This window comes from Bos taurus, chromosome 1 (assembly GCF_002263795.3).
Source record: "Bos taurus isolate L1 Dominette 01449 registration number 42190680 breed Hereford chromosome 1, ARS-UCD2.0, whole genome shotgun sequence".
Classification (NCBI taxonomy): domain Eukaryota; kingdom Metazoa; phylum Chordata; class Mammalia; order Artiodactyla; family Bovidae; genus Bos; species Bos taurus.
In genome coordinates, this window is record NC_037328.1 from 127,194,301 (window position 1) to 127,209,233 (window position 14,933).

General features: G+C 41.7%; 1 pseudogene; it reads right to left on the minus strand.

Annotated features, from left to right (window-relative positions):
• Window positions 1-14,838: 14,838 nt before the first annotated feature.
• Window positions 14,839-14,933, minus strand: LOC112448292 (uncharacterized; annotated as a pseudogene).

Below are 14,933 nucleotides of genomic sequence, written 5' to 3' on the forward strand. Positions count from 1 at the left end.
CACACACTGCAACTAGAGAGAAGCCCCAAGCACCACAGCTAAGACCCAGTGCCACCAAGTAAATGAAAAATAAATTGAAAAAAAATAGACAGATAAATAAAACATATTATGTCAGATATTGTTCTAGGCACTGGGTGTGCAACAGTAAACAAAAGAGAAAAAAAAATCCCTGTCTTTATGGAGATTACATTGAGTGGATGAGAATATCAACAAACAAAATAAGTAAAATGTATAATGCATTAAATGGTGGCATTACAAACTACCCCAAAATATCATAACCTAAAATAATGATTTATACCTTCTCAGGACTTGGTGTTTCATTGGGCAACTCTCTTCGAGTTTCACTCAGTGGGCTCATTTACCCGGTCAGTTGGCAGATGGCTGAGCTCGGCTGGGACATCTGGAAGCCACTGGAAGTTTTCAGCAGAGGAATGCTCTGCGTGGATGGACATTTTAACAGGAGCACAAGCTGAAGGGGCCAAGGCTAGAAACAAAATCAATTTGGAGTCTGTGGTAGTAACTCTGATGAGAGGTCAGTGGAGGGGGTAGGAGGGTTTGCTCCTGAGTTGAATGTGGGGTGTGGCAGGAAAAAGATCAACTCTGGGGTTTGGGGCCTGAGTAACTGGATGGATGAATTTCCTATAAATGCAGCTGGAAATCCTCCAGAAGGATGGGTTTCAGGAAAGATGAAGAACTCCGCCTTGCACCTGTTAAATCCGAACTGCCTGCGGGGCAACTGAATGGAGATCTTAATTCATCTGCTGGGTCTGTGAGTCTGGAGTATAGGGGAGAGACCTGGACTGGACATGTTCGCTGTCACCAAGCATATAAATGGCATTTAAAGCTGTAGGACAGGATTGCGACACAGTGGGGTGAGAGCAGAGAAGGTTAAGGACTGAGCCCTAGAGGTCAGAGGGCAGAAGGGCAGAGGATGCTAGCCTAGAAAGGATGTCCAGGAAGAGTGATGACAGATGCTGCTGATAGACCAAGCAGGATAAGCATTGAAGAACTGATCATCGTTGACAGTTTTATTGGCTTCCTTGTGTTGGAGAAGACTCTTGAGAGTCCCTTGGACTGCAAGGAGATCCAACCAGTCCATTCTTAAGGAGATCAGCCCTGGGATTTCTTTGGAAGGACTGATGCTAAAGCTGAAACTCCAGTACTTTGGCCACCTCATGCAAAGAGTTGACTCATTGGAAAAGACTCTGATGCTGGGAGGGATTGGGGGCAGGAGGAGAAGGGGATGACAGAGGATGAAATGGCTGGATGGCATCACTGACTCAATGGATGTGAGTCTGGGTGAACTCCGGGGGTTGGTGATGGACAGGGAGGCCTGGTGTGCTGTGATTAATGGGGTCGCAAAGAGTCGGACACAACTGAGCGACTGAACTGAACTGAACTGAGCTGTGAAACTGAAAAGGAATATCAAATGGGATAAAAAAAATGCTAATTTTACTTATAAAAGTGGGTACTTATAAATGAGAGGTTATGCTATGTATAAAGGAAAGCCAACCAACTAGCGTTGTAGTATTTTCAGAGTGGCACACCAGCATTTACTATTTGGGCAGATAAATGAACTCTGTTTGACACTTTTAATTCAGAATTTTTCCAAGGTGTTTTTAGTAGCAAACTTGACTGAACTATTTCTGTTGGTCACCGTAATCAAGGGTATTGACATCACTACTATGTCATACTGCCTATTTTGGCAGGGTAAGGCGGTGGCAGGCAAGACAAAGTTCATATAGTTTCGATGAACAGTGATTAAGTATGTTATTTTAATAAGATACTGAAACAAGAAATTTGCAATTTAAAGCTCACTGGGGAACTTGGCAAGAGCAGTTTCAATGGAGTGATGTGAGGAAACACTTATTAGACTCAGTTAATAGGGAATGGAAGGAGAAAGTTGGAACCAGGCAGTATAAGCTTCTCTTTAAAAAAAAAAAAAAGTTATTTATTGATTTATGGTTGGGCTGGGTCTTCGTTGCTGCTCAGGCTTTCTCTAGTTTTGGCCATGGGGGCTTGTGTCTAGTTGGGGTACATGGGCCTCTCATTGCCGTATTGTCTCTTATTTCAAGCTCCAGGGTGTTGGGGCTTCAGCAGCTGTGTCACGTGGGCTCAGTAGTTTTGGCTCCTGGGCTCTAGAGCAAAGGCTCAGTAGTTGTGGCACACTGGCTTAGTTGCTCTACAACCTGTGGGATCTTCCCAGACCAGGGGTCAAACCCACGTCTCTTGCATTGGCAGTCAGATTCTTTACCACTGAGCCACTAGGGAAGCCCAGTGTTAGCTTTTCTTTTAAGGAGTTTTGCTCTTGGGTGTGACCACTGGAGTGAGTGTCCAAGGTAGGGGTGGAGAGCACACGATCACTGGAGGAGAAGAGGTCAGGGGTTGAGAAACCAGGGTATTCGTAGTATCATTTATGTGAATGTTGAAGTTACTAAGAACGACCCAAAGAGTAGTGATGAAGAGATACACAGAGAGCCAGGAGCTAGAGTCTTCATCCAACAAAGGGGAGTGATTATGAGGCCATTAGTGAGAGGTGGAGTCTAATGATATAAGCATCAAAGCTGGGTGGTTTTAGGGAGGGAAGCAGCAACAGAGAGAAATTAAGACATCCCACATATTACCAGGCCCATCCATATGAACGAGCAGAAGGGTTGAGAGGAAGCAGTGTTCTCGGGGGAGAAGAAGGCTTGAGAGAGAAGAAGAAAGTGAAGTGGAGAAGGATGAAGATGGAGGAAACTTTTTTAAAATAAATTTAGCTTTATTTTATTTTTTTTGGTTGTACTGGGTCTTAGAGCATGCAGGATCGTCAGTCTTCGTTTTGGGTTGTGGGATCTTTAGTTGTGGCATGCAAACTCTTAGCTGTGGCATGTGAGATCTAGTTCCCCAACAAGGGTTGGATGCTTACTCCTTGGAAGAAAAGTTATGACCAACCTAGACAGCATATTAAAAAGCAGAGACATTACTTTGCCAACAAAGGTCTGTCTAGTCAAGGCTATGGTTTTTCCAGTGGTCATGTATGGGTGTGACAGTCAGACTACAAAGAAAGCTGAGCGCTGAAGAATTGATGCTTTTGAACTGTGGCGTTGGAGAAGACTCTTGAGAGTCCCTTGGACTGCAAGGAGATTCAACCAGCCCATCCTAAAGGAGAGCAGTCCTGAATATTCATTGGAAGGACTGATGTTGAAGCTGAGACTCCAATACTTTGGCCACCTGATGTGAAGAGCTGACTCATTTGAAAAGACCCTGATGCTGGGAAAGATTGAGGGCAGGAGGAGAAGGGGACGACAGAGAATGAGATGGTTGGATGACATCACTGACTCAATGGACATGAGTTTGGGTAAACTCAGGGAGTAGGTGATGGACAGGGAGGTCTGGTGTGCGGCAGTCCACAGGGTTGCAAAGAGTCAGACATGACTGAGTGACTGAACTGAGGGATGGAACCTAGGCCCCATGCATCGGGAGCTTGGAGTCTTAGCCACTGGACCACCAGGAAGTTCCAAGACAGAGGATGTTTCATTAGTATGAATATCAGAGGTCACAGAGGAAGAGTTTCAGAAATTGAGGAGGAGTGGGACTGTGTGTGTGTTTAATTGCTCAGTCGTGTCTGACTCTTTGCAACCTCGTGGACTGGAGCCAGCCAAGCTCCTCTGTACGTGGAATTCTCCAGGCCAAAGAGTGGGTTGGCATTCCTTTCTCCAGGGAGTCTTCCTGACCCAGGGATTGAACCCAGGGTTCCACCTCCTGAGCTGCAGGAGGATTCTTTACTGTCTGAGCTACCAGGGAAGCCCCAGGAGTGGAGATGAAGGAATAAAAGGGAATGTAAAAGACTACTTCGGATTAGATTTAAGAGAATGGGAGGTAAGTTGGAAAGCCTGGGTTTCTTCAAGGGCAGGGTGGTCTCAAAGCAGAGGGTGGTACCCAGACCCTGAGTTTTCCAGGCGGGGAGGGGTGCACACAGAGTGCTGGAGCTCCCACTGGAACGATATGGCTGGAGTCAAGGGAGGTCTTATGTGCAGCACTTGGGCCCCTCCACCTGGTCTATGTAGGCAGAGCTCGCAGAGGTTTGGTCTGACCTAAGCTGGGAGGACCTGGTGTATTCACATGGTTAGATGATGGGTTTGAGAGCAGCCTGTGAGGACCTCATAAGGGCTTGAAGAGTAACTTCTTGACTTTACATCTGCCTTAAGGACCAAATGGCAGGGCTGTGGAGGAATTGGAGGGACTTCAGCACTCCTAAACTTCAGTAGGTATCTGTATGCACTCATAAAACTCCAATTCTGGACCATCAGTCAGACAGAAACTCAACACTACCAGCCTCAGGGCTGTTGAGGGCTATTTTAAGCCCAAGGTCTGGAAAAGATACATATCCATATCTTTATCCTTAAGAAGATTTAAGCCTATTATAAAAATTCAGTGTTAGTGTGTTCAATTTAGAGTTCAGTGAAGAATTTCAGGCTACCCTAAAATCTCCATCTTATAATTGGGGGAAGCTGCAAGATTTTGTATGTTTAAAACCCTGAAAAACATACTAGAAGAGAGTTGGAATGAATAAAATGTCTGCTCTTTTAAAAAGTCACTTCTTCCTTTACTTATTTCTTCTGTATTTTGATAAACTTCTTGAAAATGTAGCCCTTCTAATGAACTCCAAGGAGCTTTCTCAAATTACCTCCGCAGGGGACCAGAACAAGATGAGAAACACAATTATTTTGATTTGAGTGCTTTCTTGAAGAGTTGAACAATAAGACAAATGGAACAACCATTAGTGAATTTTCTTGTATTTTCCACTTAGTAACAAATGTAAAAAGGTGTTGGTTATGATCTTAAATAATAATATCCATTTCTGTTTTTAAATGCAGGTTTATTTTATATAGATTGAAATGCATAGCTCTTAAGTGTACAGTCTAAGAATTTTGACAAGTATGTAAACGCATGTAGCCATTACCCAAGTCAATTTATAGAACTTTTCTTTCATCATTGAAAGCTTTCTTGTGCCTTTTCCAGTCAATAGCCCCTCTGAAAGGCTACCATTCTTCTGATTTTTTATCACTATAGTTTAGTTCTACTTTTTATTGAACTTTGTAGAAATAGAATCATACAGTTAAATACTCTTTTATGCCTGGCTGCTTTTGCTCAACAAAATGTTTTGAGATTCATTCATGTTGCACCATGTATCACTTTTTCCTTTTATTTTTTTAGACTGCTACTCTATTCATTCCATTCTATGAATAGAATGTTATTCTTCTATTGATGGACATTTGGGTTGTTTCCAGTTTGGGGTTAGTATAAGTACGAAAAGTGCCTTTAAAGATTCATCGACATTTTTTTGTGGTCAAATGTTTTCATTTTTCTTGGGCAAATACCCAGGAATAGAATTGCTGGATCATAGGGTAGATGCATACTTAACTTTTTATGACCCTGCCTTTTATTTTCCAAAATGGCTGTTTCATTTCTTATTCCCACCAGCAAAGAAGGAGAATTCCAGAGCTTCTGCATCTTCACCAAGACTTGGTGTTATCAGTCTTTTAAACTGGAGCTATTCTCTGGGGTGCATAGAGGCATTTCATGGCAATTTTAACTTACATTTCTGATGGGGAAAGTTAGGCATATTTTCATATGCTGACTGTCTATTTGTATATCTGCTTTTGTGAAGTATCTTTTTAATTCTTTCGCCTGACATCTAGTTCTTTAATTAAGCTTTTGTTGACAATATGGCCTCATCAGGCAGTATTCTGTTGACTGACCACGTTCTTTAGTAGAGAAGCTGAATGTTTTATAGACCTTGAGGCAGTGAAGGCAGCAATAAGATAGTTAGATAAGAGCTTTAGGTTTATATCTTTCTAAACAGTTTACATTTCTCAGGAAAATTATAGAAGCAATCAATTTTATCTGTGAAAGATTTCATGCACTATTTCAGTTCAAAGTTTCAAAATATAAAGACTAATTACTCTACAATCTCTGCATAAAAATAGAGTCAGGAAAAATATCTAAAAGTGGTATTACAGCCTGGATGATATGATTTTTATAGAGTTATATTTTTGAGACATATAATTTTATTCAAGAACTATCCAAATTCGTGTCATAAGGAACATGTACTCAGGCTCATTAGAGTTTTTTGCTTTCCAAGTCAGCATATTAAAAAATACAAACACAAAGCTGTCATTTCAGAGAGAAAATGAGCTCTAAGATCCTTTCCAGTTCTAGGAATCTATAAAAAGAAAGTGCATGTGTTACAAAATCAGGCTGGTTTGCCTGATGCATAGCAAGCCAAACCCTGAGATGCCAAGGGTTTGCAGCAGAGAAAGTATTGACGAGGCAGCCAAGTGAGAAAATGGGAGAACAAGTCTCAGATCTGCCTTTCTGAAGGCAAGGGACCTGAGACATTTATGGGATAAATGAGTAGAGTGGTCTCAGGAGTGGAGAAAGGTGATTGGAGGTAGGGAAAGAGTGAGGTGATCGGTGTTCTGTACAGGTGTATCATGCTTCTTGGGAGACGCATGGTCAAAAATAGAGGTGCTTAGCATGTTCCAAAGGTGGAGTTTTTGACCCTCTGACATCTAAAAGAGTCATTCATGGACACCTATACAGGCCCAGTTTTGTTTTGTTTTTTTTCAGTTGCAGCGTGTGGAATCTAGCTCCCTGACCACGGGTTGAATCCAGGCTCCCTGCATTGGGAGCTCAGAGCCCTAGCCACTGGACCGCCAGGAAAAGTCCCAGGCCCAGTTATAAGATCAGTGGTTCCAACCAGTCTTAGCTGGCTTGAACTGGACAAGAGCTGACTCTAATTTCCTAAAAAACAACTTATGCTCCAGTTACTAGCAAGCCATAGGTCAGAGGTGTCATCTATAAAGGTGGTTTATGACTCTTGTGATAGATTACCTAGGCTATGTGAAGATCGGAGGTAGACAATTAAGGAAGAAAAAAAAAAACTAAAGCAAGCTTTACTTTGGCCACCTAATGCAAAGAACTGATTCATTGGAAAAGACCCTGATGCTGGGAAAGATTGAGGGCAGGAGGAGAAGGGGATGACAGAGGATGAGATGGCTGGATGGCATCACCGACTTGATGGACATGAGTTTGAGTAAGCTCTGGGAGTTGGTGATGGACAGGGAAGCCTGGTGTGCTGTAGTCCATGGGGTTGCAAAGTGTTGGACACAACTGAGTGACTGAACTAAAATGAAAGCAAGCTTAACCAGTAAGGGCAGGTTACAAGCAGAGGGGTTTTAACAAGTTGTTCCCTTATTTATTGTTTCATAAGACAAGCTCAAGAATTTCTGTTAGTCACCAGCTTCGTGGGGCATGGTTTCACATGTAAACAACTCCCCAAGTATAAACAATTGTTAAGTTACTTGCTAACATGAATTGTGGCAGATGATATAGGTTGATTCATCCAACACCTGTTCCCAATGACTTTTCCTTTTTTATTCCTCTACTGTAAAAGTTGGTAAGTCAAACTTTTTTTAGTATAAATGTATTTATTTTAATTGGAGGCTAATTGGAAAATCAAACTTTATCTCCCTTTCCCTTTGCTTTAGAAGGGGCTGTGTGACAAAATTCTGGCCACTGAGAAATAGACTAAAGACAGTGGGAAGGGTGGCCCTTCCCAAGTAAAAGTCCAAGTCTCCTTAAGGAAAAAAAAATCCTTCCCCCACACCTCCTCACTTTTCCCCAAGAATGTGAATATGAGGCATGCAGAACAGCAGCAATCCTGGGACCGTGGGGGAGAGGGCGTGAGAATGAGATTTTAAGATAAAGATGTCAAGGGCAGAAAGGAGAGAGTCTGGCTCCTGATAGTGCCACCGACCATTGTATTAGCCCTGCTTCCTACCCCGGCCTTCTCATTGTGAGACAATTACCCCCCATCTTTTAAAGCAAATGTGCTCAGGTTTTCTGATATTTGCTGCCAAATGTATTGCCAGCTGGTTCACTAGTGTTTAAAAGATACCAGAACAAACATGCAATTAACTCTACATTATGCACCATTATCTATTTGTTAAACCTGACTTATTAAGGATATAACTAGGTTTTCCAGGAACTCCAAGTCTTGAGACATAAATATACTTTTACATGGGAAGAAGGGCTTAACATTTTTCAGCATATTATTTGCCCCAGAACTTCCAGATGTACAAGCTGGATTTAGAAAAGGCAGAGAAGCCAGAGATCGAATTGCCAACATCCACTGGATCATATAAAAAGTGAGAGAATTAAAAAAAAAACACAAAAACCTGCTTCATTGACTATCCTAAAACCTTTGAGTGTGTGGATCACAGCAAACTGTGGAAAATTCTTAAAGAGATGAGAATACCAGACCACCAGACCTGCCTCCTGAGAAACCTGTATACAGTTCAAGAAGCAATAGTTAGAACCGGACATGGAACAACAGACTGGTTCCAAATTGGGAAAGAAGTACATCAAGGCTGTATTTTGTCACCCTGCTTATTTAACTTATACGCAAAGTACATCATGCGAAACGCCGGGCTTGATGAAGTACAAGTTGGAATCAAGATTGCTGGGAGAAATACCAATAATCTCAGGTATGTAAATGACACCACCCTATGGCAGAAAGGAAACGGGAACTAAAGAGACTCTTGATGAAGGTGAAAGAGGAGAGTGAAAAAGCTGGCTTACACCTCAGAATTCAAAAAATGAAGATAATGGTATCTGATCCCATCACTTCCTGGTAAATAGATGGGGAAACAATGGGATGACAGACTTTATTTTCTTGGCTCCAAAATCACTGTGGATGGTGACTGCAGCCATGAAATTAAAAGACGCTTGCTCCTTGGAAGAAAAGCTATGACCAACCTAGACAGCATATTAAAAAGCAGAGACATTACTTTGCTGACAAAGGTCCATACAGTCAAAACTATGGTTTTTCCAGTAGTCACGTATGGATGTGAGAGTTGAACCATAAAGAAGGCTGAATGCCAAAGAACTGATGCTTTCAAACTGTGGTGTTGGAGAAGACTTTTGAGAGTCTCTTGGACTGCAAGGAGATCAAACCAGTCAATCCTAAAGGAAATCAACCCTGAAAGTTCATTGGGAGGACTGATGCTGAAGCTGAAGCTCCAATACTTTGGCCACCTGATGCGAAGAGCTGACTCACTGGAAAAGCCCAGGATGCTGGGAAAGATTGAAGGCAGGAGGAGAGGGTGACGACAGAGGATGAGATGGTTGGATGGCATCACTAACTCAATGGACATGAGTTTGAGCAAACTCCGGGAGATGGTGAAGGACAGGGAAAACTGGGGTGCTGCTGGCTTACAACTCGACATTCAAAAAATGAAGATCATGGTATCCGGTCCCATCACTTCATGGGTGGCAAAGAGTCGGACATGACTGAGTAACTGAACAGCAACAAAATAAACTTTTGGGCTTCCCTGTGGCTCAGTGGCTAAGAATTTGCCTGCCAACGCAGGAGACAAGGGTTCAATCCCTGGGTTGGGAAGATCCCCTGAAAAAGGAAATGGCAACCCATTCCAGTATTCTTGCCTGGGAAATCCCATGAACAGAGGAGCCTAGTGGGCTACAGTCCATGGGGTTGTGACTAAACAACAAACCAAATTTTAAAACACTGATAAATCTAGTACTAATAATAACCTGCTTCAGTATTATTTGACCATTTATGAAAAATGTACCACTTTAATATATTACTTTTTTTTAAGCCAAAGATTTTGTCATAAGCACCTACTCTTTTTAAGTAAACATAAACTCCCTTTTCAGCATATGAACCTCTGAATTTATTTTTTTCACTTTTATTGAAGTATAGTTGATATACCATATTATATGTTACAGGTGTATGATATAGTGATTTTTAAAGGTTATATACTCCAGTTACAGTTACTATAAAATATTGGCTATATTCCTTGTGTTGTACAATATGTCTTTGGGTTTATTTTATACATAATAGTTTGTACCTCTTTTGAGTGTTTGAATTTAGGTCATATATGGCAGCAGTATGCTAGGGCACAATAAAATGATGCAGGACACAATAAAATGGTAGAGAACACAATGAAATGGCTTGGCCAATATACCACAGAATATACTGCTCTAAAACACAGTTATAAATCGAGAAGTATCTTCACAGAATTGAAAACAGAAATGTGTGAACAAACTTTAGAAAAGCAATTTTGGAGAAAAATATGTTCAAATAAGGTATTCTATTAGGATAATATAAAGTGAAAAGTGTTAGCCACTAATTCATGTCCGACTCCTTGCAACCCCATGGTCCATAGCCTGCCAGGCTCCTCTGTCCATAGAATTTTCCTGGCAACAATACTGTAGTTGCCATTTCCTTCTCCAGGGAATCTTCCTGACCAAGGGATTGAAGCCACTTCTCCAGCATTGGCAGGTGGATTCTTTACCGCTGAGCCACCAGGGAAGCCCACTGGGATAATACGGGCTAGTGATAAAAACACAGATTCTGGAACCAGTCTGCCTGGATTTTCATCCTGCTTTTCATTCCCTGGTGTTTTAAAGTTGGGCAGGTGTCTTAGCTCAGGCTGCCTTAACAACATACCATAGATTGAGTAGCTTAAACAACAGGAATGCATTTTCTCAGTATCTCAGAAATGTATTTCTACAGTTCTGAAGGCTGGAAATTCTAAGACATCAGCGTCAGTGTCTGGTGAGGGCTTTCGTGGGGTTGCAGATGACTACAGACACTGTGTCCTCACATGGCCTTTTCTCAGCACATATAGGAGTGCCAGGGTAGGAGGAGACACACACACACACACACACACACACACACACAGAGATGTCTTTCCCTTCTTAAAAGTTCATCATTTCCATAGGATAGAACATATACATTAATTTTGGGGGAACACAATTTAGTCCATAGCAATACTTAGCCTCTTATGTCTATGTTTCCTCAGCTTAAAAAAAAAGAGTTAATGATAACAGAGAAGGGTTTTGTGAGGATTAAATGAGTTAATACACGTAAAGCTCTTAGAAGAGAATTTGGCACATAGTGTTATACAAAGTTTATCATGGTTACTGACCATGTTTCAGCAGGCTTCTAATAGGGAATTCTACCTTCTCAAAAAAATGATCAAAATGTATATAAATTAGCATTAACCAGGATTTCTCAACCCCAGTGCTATGGGGCCCCATAATCCTCTGTTGTAAGGGACTGTCCTGTGCTCTGTTGAGTGGTTAGCAGCATCCCTGGCTTCTACCCACTACATCCCAGTAGCATCCCTGATCCTAGCTGTGACAACTGCAAATGTCTCCGGACATTGACAAATGTCCCATTGCTATAAATCTATCAAGGACATAGAAGCAGGTACTTGAATTTACAGTTATATATATATATATATATGACCAGGAATAGGACTGCAGGATCACATGACAACTATATGGGGCTTCCCGTGTGGTGCAAGTGGTAAAAAACCTGCCTGCCAATGAAGGAGATGGAAGAGATGTGGGTCAGGAAGATCCTCTGGAGGAGGGCATGGCAACCCACTCCAGTGTTCTTGCCTGAAGAATCCCACGGACAGAGGAGCCTGGTGGGCTACAGCTCTTTGGTCGCAAAGAGTCAGAGATGACTGAAGCAATTTGGCAGCATAAAATAAATAAATATATATATATATATATATGCTGCTAAGTCGCTTCAGTCGTGTCCGACTCTGTGCGACCCCAGAGACAGCAGCCCACCAGGCTCCCCCGTCCCTGGGATTCTCCAGGCAAGAACTGGAGTGGGTTGCCATTTCCTTCTCCAATGCATGAAAGTGAAAAGTGAAAGTGAAGTCGCTCAGTCGTGTCCAACTCCTAGCGACCCCATGGACTGCAGCCCACCAGGCTCCTCCATCCATGGGATTTTCCAGGCAAGAGTACTGGAGTGGGGTGCCATTGCCTTCTCCAATATATATATATATAATGGACTATTGCTGAACCATAAAAAGAATAAATCGTGCCATTTACAGCAACATGGGTGGACCTAGAGACTATCATGTTAAGTGAAGTCAATCAGAAAGAAAAAAGCAAATACTATACAATATTACTTATATGTATTAATAGAATCTAAAATACAGCACAAATGAATGTATCTATGAAACAGAAACTGGCTCACAGACATAGAGAACAGGCTTGTGCTTGCCAAGGGTAGGTGGGGTGGGGAAGGAATGGAGTGGGAGTTTGGCATTGGCAGACGCAAACTATTATACATAGAATGGATAAACAACAAGCTCCTACTGTATAGCACAGTAAAATACATATGATTTACGTGAGAAACCATAATGGAAAAGTATATAAGCATATCATCTTAGTCGCTCGGTCATGTCCGACTCTTTCCTACCCCATGAACTGCAGCCTGCCGTGTTCCTCTGTCCATGGAATTTTCCAGGCAAGAATACTGGAGTGGGTTGCCATTTCCTTCTCCCAGGGCTCTTCCTGACTCAGGGATCGAACCTAGGTCTCCTGCACTGTAGGCAGACTCTTTACCATCTGAGCCACCTGAGCCACCTTTACCGTCTGAGCCACCTTTCATGCATGCGTGCGTGCGTGCGTGTGTGTGTGTGTGTGTGTGTGTGTGTATGACTGAATCATTTTGCTATAATAGTAGAAATTATCACAACACAGTAAATCAACTATACTTCAAAAAGAACATATTTTTAAAATGTTTAATTCTTTCTTTTTTGCCAAGGATAATATTTATTAGTAAAATAAGGCTCATGTTCAACATTCTAGTTTCCAGAGATAATCTTTTAAAGGTAAGGTGGAAGGACACTTAAAACAGAATTGAATATACCTAAGGCTCCCATGGAAAGACCTAATGGAAAGACCCATTCTGATGGAAAGACCTTATAAAATGGATGGTCTACACCACCACTGTCCAACAGAACTTTCTTGCATGAGGGAAATGTTCTGTTTGTGATATCCGGTATGGAAGCCATCATCTACATGTGACTGCTGGGTGCTTGAAATGTGGCTGGTATAACTAAAGGACTGAATTTAAAGTTTTACTTTAATTATTTAAATTTATTGGCTAGCAGCTACATTATTTTTTTTTACAGCCTTTTATTTTTAATTGGGGGATCATTACTTTACAATATTGTGATGGCTTTCTGCCATGCACCAACACGAATCAGTCATAGGTATATATGTGTCCCCTCCCTCCTGAACGTCTCGCCCACCTCCCTCCCCATCCCACCTCTCTAGGTTGTCACAGGGCACTGGCTTTGGGCTCCCTTTGTCATACAGCCAATTCACACAGGCTATCTACTTTACATATGGTAGTATGTATGTTTCAATGCTACTCTCTCAATCATCCCACCTTCTTTCTCCCTAGCTGTATCCAAAAGCCTGTTCTTTGCATCTCCACTGCTGCCCTGTGGATAGGCTCATCAGTACCATCTTTCTTGATTTCATACATATGCATTAATATACAATATTTGTCTTTCTTTCTGACTTCACATTGTATAATAGGCTCTAAGTTCCTCCACCTCATTAGAACCAACTCAAATGCATTCCTTTTTATAGCTGAATAATATTGTATTGTATATATGTAACATAACTTCCCTATCCATTCATCTGTCAATGGACATCTAGGCTGCTTCCATGTCTTAGCTATTGTAAATAATGCTGCAGTGAACATGTGTCTTATTCAATTATGAAAAAGACATAATTGGTTACAAGGTAAGGTTATAAGGCCAGTAGTGGGGTTGCTGCATCATATGGTTGTTTTACTCCTAGTGTTTTAAGGAATAGCCATACCGTTCTGCATTGTGGCTGTATCAGTTTGCATTCCCACCAACAGTGCAAAAGGGTTCTCTTTTCTCCACGCCCTCTCCAGCATTGATTGTGGACTTTCTGATGATGGCCACTCTGACAGATAATACCTCATTGTAGTTTTGATTTGTATTTCTCTGATAACGAGCAATGCTGAGCATCTTTTCTGCTTATTGGCCATCCGTATGTCTTTGGAGAAACGTCTGTTTAGGTCTTCTGCCCACTTTTTGATTGGTTGTTTGTTTTTCTGGTATTGAACTTCATGAGCTGCTTATATATTCTGGAGTTTACGTATTTGTCAATTGTTTCATTTGCTATTATTTTCTCCCGTTCTGAGGTTTGCCTTTTCACCTTGCTTATAGTTTCCTTCACTGTGCAAAAGCTTTTAAGTATAATTGGGTCCCCTTACACTAGTATGTGTATTGCTGTGGTTTATGTCAGAGTGTTTTGCCTATGTTTTCCCTGAAGTTTTATAGTTTCTGGTCCTACATTTAGGTCGTTAATCCATCTTGAATTTATTTTTGTGTATAGTGTTAGGAAGTGTTCTAATTTCATTCTTTTACATGTAGCTGCCTAGTTTTCCCCGGAGAAGGCAATGGCACCCCACTCCAGTACTCTTGCCTGGAGAATCCCAGGGACGGCGGAGCCTGGTGGGCTGCCGTCTATGGGGTCGCACAGAGTCGGACATGACTGACGCGACTTAGCAGCAGCAGCAGCCTAGTTTTCCCAGCACCACTTATTGAAGAGACTGTCTTTCTGCAGTGTATATTTTTGCCTCATTTGTCAAAGATAAGGAGACCATAGGTGCGTGGATCTATCTCTGGAATTTCTATCTTGTTCCATTGTTCTATATTTCTATTTTTGTGCTAGTATCATACTGTCTTGATGACTGTAGTAGCGACACTACTAAACAGCGCAGATCTATACCTTCAAGAAAGAAATGATTTCACATGCTTTCTTCCTTAAGGGAGTCTGATTCGCCCATGGGCAGGCCCCCCTTCTCCCCTTACCTTACATAGAAGGATACTACCAGGCAAATATGAGGGTGTGTGCAGTGTTGATAGAACCGAAGGCGATGTCTTTTTGGAGATTTTTTTGTGTGTGTGACTGAAAACTATAGACTGCTTCATGTATTGGCATGTCATTCTTGCTCAGTGGCCATACTAATCTTCTCTGTATCATTTTTTGGAATCCTGGATGTAGGA